At 29.4% G+C, this 10,903-nt stretch overlaps 1 long non-coding RNA gene across 3 annotated transcripts; it reads right to left on the reverse strand.

Moving 5' to 3' along the window:
* Positions 1-3,967: 3,967 nt before the first annotated feature.
* On the reverse strand, positions 3,968-6,561 carry LOC136224471 (uncharacterized). 3 transcript variants are annotated; one of them, XR_010686456.1, is made up of 6 exons: positions 6,438-6,561; positions 6,234-6,301; positions 5,480-5,558; positions 5,332-5,396; positions 4,364-4,455; positions 3,968-4,274 (listed from the first exon to the last, which is right to left on the reverse strand). It is a non-coding gene; the product is annotated as an uncharacterized lncRNA (long non-coding RNA). The 3 variants fall into 3 exon arrangements; XR_010686455.1 differs by having other exon boundaries at positions 3,968-4,455; XR_010686454.1 differs by having other exon boundaries at positions 3,968-5,396.
* Between the last annotated feature and the right edge of the window lie 4,342 nt (positions 6,562-10,903).

Genomic DNA, 10,903 nt, shown 5'->3' on the forward strand with positions numbered 1-10,903 from the left:
ACCTTTTTATCTTTTGATATATATATATATATATATATATATATATATATATATATCTATTGCTTGCTAAATATTACTCAACAAAACAATAATCTGTATATGGTGTGTTGAGTAAATCTGAATGCTGTGTTGTGTAATCTGAGAGTTGAGTTGGAAACTGACTTAAGTGTTATTTTCTAACTCACGATAGAAACGGCTCTAGTCAGAAACTGACTAAAGCTGTCTCATTTCTACTCAGCGGTGCTATCCTAAAAACTGAGTTAAAGTGTTAAACATTTAAATAAGTCAGCATTATTATCAAAAAAGTTATATTAGTTCATAACCCCCCTTGGAACTAATACTATTACGTTACACGGGACCAACATTACAGATAGCTCCTACCTTGTTATCTCATCTTCTTTATGAAGATCGTGCAGGCAAGCCCTGTTTGAGGTTTCTGGCTTCTTGATTTTTTTTCTAATTCTGTTGCTGTTTGTTCTTATTTTGGTTGTTATCTAAAAAAATATTTATAATATATATAATTTTATTACTAATTTCAGAGAATAGATTTTCAAAGAACAGTTTGAAGATTCCTTATCTATATTGGAGAGAATCTCGTTGGAGATGAGAAATCCCTTCCTCATTTACAATCCTATGCGCATTTTATTCTATAACTTGATTGGAAATGGACCAAGCTTCAAATACAAATTAGACCTAAATTAGCTGAAATCTCTCTAAGACATAATTATTAATCCAACTAACTTTTTTTTTTCTCTTGTAGCAGTACTCTCTAATAAGTTTGTGTTGTCTCTTTGGGAATCTAATGATGGATGGTTAATTAAATTAAATTCAGTAATTAATATAAACATCAATTTCTGGTAAAATGTCATGGCAACCTCTATTTAATAGTTTTTCTGTTAGGTAATCTATGACTATTTTATTCTCCTTACACCTCCATTTGATTAATATGACATTCCATTGGAATTTAGTGGCTCAATAATACAGTGGATTACTAAACCAAACTACCATTTCCCACTCCTAGCCCTATGAAAAGATAAAATTACCCTTGCAGCAAATTCACTAATTTTCTCAAATTTCCAAATCCTCTCAAAAACTCAAAACTCTCTAAAATCTAATCCGGACTAATTTGGTAAAGAAAAAACATGAAAAATGACTAATGATACGTAATTTTGTTCAAAAATATGTTTTATTTACGGTTGTTTATGGTAAAATCGAATGATTTTTAAAATATCAATTTTTCGGTGTCGGAGCATGTGAACAATATTGTTCATATGCCTCCACCAATGGTGGGGCGTGATGTTCATACGCCCCACCTGTGGTGGAGACATTGTTCACATGCTCACGTGTGATTTTTTTTTTCCAATTTTATATTTTAATTATTATTATTCTAAACAATTATAATTATTATAATTATTCTAAAAAATTCTAAATATTATAATTATTAACATTATAATTAAGGGTAATTAATTTATTAGTCCCTATATTTTGACAAAACACACTGTTTAGTCCCTGTATTTTCAAAAACACATGGTAAGGTCCCTAACCTTTTTCTCAGTGAACTGTTTAGTCCTTCCGTCTGTTTGTTACATTTTTTACGGTTTATGACTTCGGAAATGACTAAATTACCCTTTACTATTTACCTTCAAACTTCAGAAGAGTAATCCAATTTAGAAGAAGAAGCTATTTGCATGGAGAACAATAAAAAGAACAGACTCAACGCTTACGAATTTGAACGATTAAGAAGAAAATTAAGAACAAGAACACTCAAAGTTGATTTCAGATGCATTAGAGTTTAAAGGAAAGCAAAATAAAGGAAAAGAAGAACACAAATCCAAATTGACTAACAGAATCTTCATGAGAGTCTAACGGCAGGGACTAAACAGTTCACCAAGAAAAACATTAGGGACTAAACAGTTCACCGAGAAAAACGTTAGGGACTTTAGTGTGTGTTTTTGAAAATACAGGGACTAAACAGTGTGTTTTGTCAAAATATAGGGACTAATAAATTAATTACCCTATAATTAAATAATATACATGAAGTATCAAATATGCATTAAAATGTGTTAAAAACAATCAGTTCTAAACAATTCTAAATATTAAAAAAATTACAACAAGTCAATTCGTCCGGTTCTATGGAATAATAATAATTAAAATGTAAAATTGGAAAAATAAATTCACACGTGAGCATGTGAACAGTCTTTCTTAAATCTATCACACACCGATTCATTGAGGAATGGAACCGGATGAATTGGCTTCTTGTAATTTGTTAATATTTAGAATTTTTTAGAACTTATTGTTTTTAACAGATTTTAATATATGTTTGATACTTCATGTATATTATTTAATTATAATGTTAATAATCATAATTCAAATTATAATGTTAATAATTATAATATTTAGAATTTTTTAGAATAATTATAATATTATAATTGTTTAGAATAATAACTAGTTTTAGACCCGTGCAATGCACGGGTTTGTTGTGTATAAATTTTTAGTAAAATTGAAAAGACGGTTCATATATATATATATATATATATATATATATATATATATACTTTTAGTAAACATGTATAGGGTTAATACACATATTTGCCCCTGTGTTTTCGCGGAAAAACAGATTTGCCCTTAAATCAAATAAACCCACAAAACTATCCCTGAATTTTCCATAACCTGCAATTATACCCTAATATAACAGAACTGCTAAACGGCGATGACCTCAAACCTTCTTGTCTCCAAAAAAATTGGACGACGACAATCAAAATTCATTTGGTTTCTTATTGTTTTCTATTGCTATTGCTTTTGGATTAATTAGGAGGTTTAGACGCTGTTTTATTAGGTTGATTGAGCTTTTATGAAAATGAATTTTGACCAATCTGTTCTTCTAACTTGCTTTGAATCGAAATTGAATGTGCATATTTTTTTCTGTTTGTGATTGGTTGTTCTTTTCTGAAGTTTTTCTGGAGACAAGCAGGTTTGATGTGAACGATGTTTAACAGCTCTGTTAGATTAGGGTATAATTGTAGGTTTGTGAAAAATTCAGGGATAGTTTTGTGGGTTTATTTGATTTAAGGGCAAATCTGTTTTTCCGAGAAAACACAGAGGCAAATATGTGTATTAACCCATTTTTCTTTTATTATAACGTTATATGTATTATAGATTTGTTATTTCCAAACAATATTTGTATAATAAAATTAAGTAATAAACTTAAATGTATAAATGATTTAAAATTAAAAATATACTCAAATATAGAAATGGCCTAGTCCATATTATTAAATTGTCATTAAATAAGTGATTTTAAATTTGTAGATTAGAATTATAATTTGAATAAAACATGTATATAGCTTTATAGCTTAAAGTTGATATTATACTTTATAGTTTTCAATAAAATTGATATTATAAACTAAATACATTCGCTTTCATGGCTTTTTTTAGAAAACATTTTCCTTCATGTTAATGACTTGCTACTTCGGATTAAACCGATTATTTCAGAACCTTGTAATTGTTCAACCATTCTTCTTAAAGTTCTCATTATGGTGAATGTTTCCTCAATATCCTAACAAAGAACCCGTGTGATGGTTAAACATATAAATATTAAAATTTTATTTGTTTTCAATAATTAAAATTTAAAATTTTCTATTTCTATCCGATTCTATAGGTTGCTAACAAAACCCGATTCTTCCGCTATGTCGGTTGGTATCACAGACAAATTGTTAGCAAAACTCTATTCTTCTACTATGTCAGGTACAAAACACTTACAAATTACAATAATGAAATACACATGAAATTATGTAATAACACATTCCTTCATTATACTTTCATAAAAATGTCTTAATTATACATTAATTGTAAAACAAATACACACGCCATTGGAATAACAAAGATGATTGATGACACTGAAATAAACAGATAGCATATATGAAAATAATTTAAAAATAATAAACGTAATCATTCTCCTTAATTACTAATATAAACTTTAATTAATATAATCATTCACGTGCTTTAGCTTAATTTCCACATAAAGATGGTCAATAATCCTTTTATTGAGATCAGTTTGATTGAAAAAATAGAGGATAATAGAGCAGAATCCCAGCCACTAATGATGAACCAGTAATCGAAATCAACGAATCAGACGACAAAGTTGTTAAAATCTCGTTAATCACCTGTTGTTGTTGTAAGCAGGAGCTGGAAGACTGCAGCCCAATTTAGATATTAAAGCATATTTTGCCAACATTTCAACAATATCAAATATTGCCAGCAATGCTCCAAAACTTATGCTTTAACAAAAAAAAAAAAAATTGTGAACCTACTTGACTACCCATAAATTACATGGTTTGAATATAGCTTGATAAATAGTATAACATACCTGCTGAGCAAACAAATGAGTTGTAGGGAAAAACTTTACTATCCTAAACCATGTGTTAACCCCTCCACCAATTGGTTCAAATACTTCAAATCCTAATAGTATTGATCCAACATTAAACTGACTATCTTTGTAATCCCCTTTTATCAAAGGAGTATTCATAAAGGAACATAAAGAGCCACTAATACGACCAAGACATTCAGCATCATAATATGTGAATCTGAAGATTGACTTTAAAAAGGTGAAATTCAAAAGGGAAACATAATTTAGATTTAGTATACCTCTCCAATTATAAAACGACATATAGCTTAAGCTTAAGAGAGCTTAGAATTAACTTATAGCATTAGATTTAAGCAAAAGTTATAAGAAAAAAGCACATTGCAAGTTCTAGCCATAGGTAGATTCTCAATTGTGTCGGGACCTATTGCATTTTGTATACATGGCAGTTAAAAAACCGGGAATGTGTGGTTATTATTCACAACATAGGTACATAGTCAAAAGAGAAATCATTCTAGAATCTAAATCGGGTCATAAATTTGTAAGAAAACCTTTAGTTCAATTGTCTAATAGAAATCAACCAACACGAATAATGTTTTCGGTCTGAATCATAAGGACCCAAAAATTAAATCATTAAACCAAGTTTGATATATCTCTCTAGCCTTGTAAGAATATCATTCCTTCAGCCCATTTACTGCTAGAATTAGCAATAAGAAATTGCTAAATGACATTGCTCATGATATTTGTATATGCTAGTATGCAAGCAAAAAAAAAAAAAATGAACTTGATTTCTGAACATGCAGAAATGAAATTGGATGTGGATTTTCTGTGGCAATTCTTTGATCTGTCCATTTAAATACTATTAGCTGTGTAGGGTTTATTACCTAGTATAAATGTAAGTAAGAATTGTTGAAGTTAAAATTAAAACATAAGCAAAAAAGAAAGAACATATCATTAAGCAAAAGTAAAAATACCTGGCAAAATGGGAATGAAAAGTAATCCTTGAATTGAAGCCACTATGAAGATTGAAACTGTAACTCTAAAACAGAAAGCAGTTATAAAAAACGCGTGGAAACCAAACCGATCACGCTTTTTACACATAACTCACAGTATACTACATACCTTTCCAATTTGGTTCATTCTAAGAAATCCAGGGGCCTTTATTCATACATCCATCTCTAAGTAGGACTTGTCCCAACTTCTGAAAGTATGAAAACAAATAAAATGTTCAAAGATAGATGTTCTGTTAATTTGACGATATCATTGCTCAAAATGCAACAAATTCACTGAAAGAAATCAAAGCCAAAAGAAAAGGAAAAAAAAACATTGATAATCAGAAGAAATTTGCAAACAACTTACCATACAAATGGAAAGGAAAGATGGGGTTAGAGAGGAGAAAAAAAGCCATTAATCAATCAATTTTTGAGCTAAAAACCCAAATTGAAGTTTCTACTTAGTATCACTATTACTCTCTTTCTATCTATGCAATTCATTCAGATGATTTGCAGGTGCCCAGAAAATAAGAGATGATTATCTAATGAAATTCACAAAAAGATAGAAACAATAGCTTACATCCAGACTACGACACACAAAATAAGTGTGATTCTGAAACCTTAACACCCAATTTGAGCCAATGATAATAGAGGGAAAATTTATAAGAAACTGAGGGTTTAGATCGGAAGAGAACTAACCCAATAAGAAATCAATCTGAACGAATATAAATAAAGAGAAATTGATCAAACACAATCAATCCCAAAATAAATTGATGCATAATAAAAACACAATCAGTTACCGATTCGCTATAAATAAAGAGAAATTGATCAAACACAATCAGTCCCAAAACAAATTGATGCGTAGTAAAAACACAATCAGTTACCGATTCGCCGTTTCTCCTATTGGTTGAACCCGATCGAATTCCGAGCGCCTTCATCAATCTCAAAATCGCTGCAAAGAAAATCAAATGAAAAGGTGTGATATATGAATATAGAGATAGGGGAATGTATTGTGGAGCAGAAGAAGATAAAGCAGGACGTATGGTAGAGAGGAACTGCTAAATATACAGTCGAAGAAGAAACCGTACCAAGAGGGAAGTTGGGATCGTGATTCGTGAGAGTAGATGAACAGTTTTGCTGCAGTTTCAACTCATGAGTGACTTCCCTGCATTTGACACATCAGCCAACATTAATTTTAAAAATGACACGTGCACAATCCTTCTACAGATTTAATATATTATATAGATACATACATGATAGATCGATAGATAATTAAAATGTAAAATTGAAAACAAAAATTCACATTTCACGTGATCATCATGCCTCACATTATTTAATTATAATATTAATAATTATAATTCAAATTATAATGTTAATAATTATAATATTTAGAATTTTTTAGAATAATTATAATATTTATAATTATTTAAAATAATAATAATTAAAATGTAAAATTGAAAAAAAAAATCACACGTGGGAATGTGAACATCACGCCTCACATTATTTAATTATAATGTTAATAATTATAATATTTAGAATTTTTTAGAATAATTATAATAATTATAATATTTATAATTGTTTAGAATAATAATAATTAAAATGTAAAATTGAAAAAAAAATCACATGTGGGAATGTGAACATCACGCCTCACATTATTTAATTATAATGTTAATAATTATAATTCAAATTATAATGTTAATAATAATAATATTTAGAATTTTTTAGAATAATTATAATATTTATAATTGGTTAGAATAATAATAATTAAAATGTAAAATTGAAAAAAAAATCACACGTGGGAATGTGAACATCATGCCTCACATTATTTAATTATAATGTTAATAATTATAATCTTTAGAATTTTTTAGAATAATTATAATATTTATAATTATTTAGAATAATAATGATAAAAATGTAAAATTGAAAAAACAAATTCACACGTGGGAATGTGAACATCACGCCTCACATTATTTAATTATAATGTTAATAATTATAATTCAAATTATAACGTTAATAATTATAATATTTAGAATTTTTTAGAATAATTATAATATTTATAATTATTTAGAATAATAATAATTAAAATGTAAAATTGAAAAAAGAAATTCACACGTGGGAATGTGAACATCACACCTCACATTATTTAATTATAATGTTAATAATTATAATTCAAATTATAATGTTAATAATTATAATATTTAGAATTTTTTTAGAATAATTATAATATTTATAATTGTTTAGAATAATAATAATTAAAATGTAAAATTGAAAAAAAAAATCACACGTGGACATGTGAACATCACTGTTAAGCCCAAAATATACCTAAAATATTATTAATATTTACATCAGTTTTGCTATAAAATCGTACTGTTTATATCTATTTAGAGTACTTTTACGTCCGAATATGTTTCTTTCATGCAAGGTACCAAAATATTTGGTAAAATCCAAATAGGAACGAAAAGAGGTCAAAAATGAAGGAAAAACCCTACAAAAGGAGTCAAAGACGACGAAAATCAAACGCACCGAAACGAAGACGAGGAACGAAGTCTGATCCGAGAAAAAACTCCCGTGTCGCGACCGAGATTCCCCATTCTCGGTCGCGACACGCGTCGCCCAAGCACTTCCTCCTTTGCGTTCTGAACACTTAAAACTGTTTCCCCATTCTCGGCCGAGAATTTCCATTCTCGGTAAGTTCAGAAATTCTGGCAGCACAACTTACACATGTTCGTTTTCAACGAATCGCGTCCATTCGATTGGATAAGAACGTCTCTTCACAACAAATACGACCCTTCAATCACGACTCTTCAACATCTATAAATAAAGAGTTGATTCAGAGTTGAAAAAAGGAGAGTGAGATTTGTAAGATTAGTGCAGAAGTTATGCTAAAACTCTGACTCAGAAAAGAGTCAGAGTTTAGATTTCAATTTTGTAAAAGCAATCTGATGTACACAAATTGTTCTTAGATTACTTACAAACACAGTAGCATTTAGATTTAGATTAAGATCTGTTTATATTAGTTTACATTCTGGTAGTTGACGAACCATCTCTATTCCGAAGATTCAGCGAGAAGATTAAGTAGCGGATTCGACCCTGGAGCCTGACAAACTCTCTGACGAGGTTTGAGGAAAGGATTGACGACCCGGAACTCTAATGTCATTCGAATGCTTCCATGCTTTTTATTCTCTGTAAACTTGTATCAAATTCATACTTCATCTAATAAAGTTCATGCAATTCAATATAATTTTATGTAGCACTTCTGTAATTGATCCGAAGTGAGTTCTGGTGTTTTCATTAAAACGTAGTTGAATTCAATATCTTTACAAGGAAACTTTGTTGAACACTTGGGCAAATTCATTCTTACAAACGATATGATCGTTAGGTCGGGTTATCGGAAGTAAGAATGAATTTGGTTAAGGTAGCAATCTAACCCGACCGTAAGAGGATTATCTGCGGTTCAAAGCCTTTTAATTGAAGGAGTTTACGTTATTACACTTTTATAATTTATACAAAGTTTAAAGTTGTTTTCTTTGCTTAATGCAAACGAACACAATTAATCTCTTATTTTAAACACTAAATGTTTCTGTTTTGTAATTCATACTCAAAACAGAATTGATTTCTAACATTCTACATACTCTAATCTGATTCTTATTAATTCAATCTCAAAACCAAAATTCAATTAACGATTTTCCATATTATAAACCTAAAACGTGAATCAAACTGAATTAAAATAAGTTTTCGTTAAAAAGCGTTCCCTGTGGGTTCGATATCTTTTTATTACTACAAGCGAAACCGTGCACTTGCGGAGATCGCTCAATAAGTTTTTGGCGCCGTTGCCGGGGAACGCCAAAATTTTTAACAAAAATTTATGTTTTTCATGTTTTATTCCGAACCTTGGTTTATAATATATGTATTTATTTATTTTTATAGTTTTTTTATTTGAGGATGGTAACTAGGACTAAATCCTCGTTGTTATTTATCGTTTGCTTTTAGATGCTTGCAGATAAAAAAAATTCAAGTTTTTTCAAAGATAAACTGGAGATTTGATCATCAATATAAATTTACCGAAGGAGTCTACAGAAAAGAAATTCGGCTAGCAGATACATCAGAAGGGAATGGAAATTTTTCAAGAAAATTGCATATCAGGTTCCGCAACTGCAGTATCAGGAACAAGACAGATAATTTTTCCCAGAAAAAAATTTTCCCAGAAACCTTTACCTCTTTTTCTATATACTTAATCCTTCACCAAAACATCATATCTCTTTGTTAAGAAATTTATTCATTCCTACACTAAACCCAAATAATGTCCCTTTTTTATCACTACCTTAAACGCCTACATCTTCTCAGACAAGATATATCAGAAGTAGGATGAAATTATCTTATCCACCAGGAAGGAATTGTATACTTTTAATATAGTTTTGAAAGTTTCGGTTCATGTGCGTAGTTTTTTGTTCGTGGCCAGAACTAGAAGTTCGGGCATGCAACCGAAATTATTAGATCCTTAAATTGAGAAAACGCTAAAAAAAGAAAACGCTTAAAAAATGCTAAAAAAAGAAAAAAAAGAAAAAAAATATAATAATAATTTCAAAGTTTGGAATACAGTTCTACTTTTTAATTCCCGCTTTAAATTATTTCCAAGTAAGTTAAAATGGACAAGACCATATTTAGTTGATAAAAATATTTTGAATTTGAATAAGCTCCAATTCAAGCAATTGAATTTGTGAACAAGTTCTTTGAAAATTAATTCGCTTAGTTTTCACTTTTAAATTTACATTCTTCTTATTTCTTGTTCATAATTTTTATGTTTATTTGTTTTTAGTTTAATTTATTTTTGTTTTATTTTTATTTCATAAGTTTGATTTGTGTATAAACAAGTTTTATTCAATAAAAATTCTTTAAAGTCATGTTTCTAAATGTTTTTTAGAAAATTTTATTGTGTTTAGTGAAATTTCAGGAATCTCAGTTGAGAATCCAGAAATCTCAGTAGAGATTTCAAGTTTGGGTTTTTCAGGAATAGAATAGGAAATTTCTGAACTTATCGAGATTACTAAATCTCTACCGAGACGAGCGGAAGAAGGTTACGACGTGCCTTTACCCAGGAGGGGTAAAGCGTGTCGCGACCGAGATTCATGAATCTCGGTCGCGACACGGGCATATGATCGACCTATCACCTTAGTTTTTTGCATCTTCCTTAATTCTTTGCTGCAAATTCAAAAATTTTGTCAGTTTTAACCCAAAAGGCATAAATTGACACCATTTCGTTTTCAACAGACATAATATTTCATTCTGTTAACCTACATATTTCAGTAAGGATCAGAATTCTTTTATTTTCACTTCATCTCTTTCAGAATTCTGAAATTCTTATCACATATCTAAAGGTTACAGACATTCATAATTATCCAAACATGACTTATCCAAACATGACTTCCCCTCTTAAATTGTATGTTTTGGGAGACACTTTCCAAGGCAACACCATTAATTCCTCAAAAGATTTTAATGGAGGGATTAGTTGCCGCATCACGTTCCAAGGATAGGAAAATTGGATACATGGAATATA

This window comes from Euphorbia lathyris, chromosome 3 (assembly GCF_963576675.1).
Source record: "Euphorbia lathyris chromosome 3, ddEupLath1.1, whole genome shotgun sequence".
In the NCBI taxonomy this organism is placed as follows: domain Eukaryota; kingdom Viridiplantae; phylum Streptophyta; class Magnoliopsida; order Malpighiales; family Euphorbiaceae; genus Euphorbia; species Euphorbia lathyris.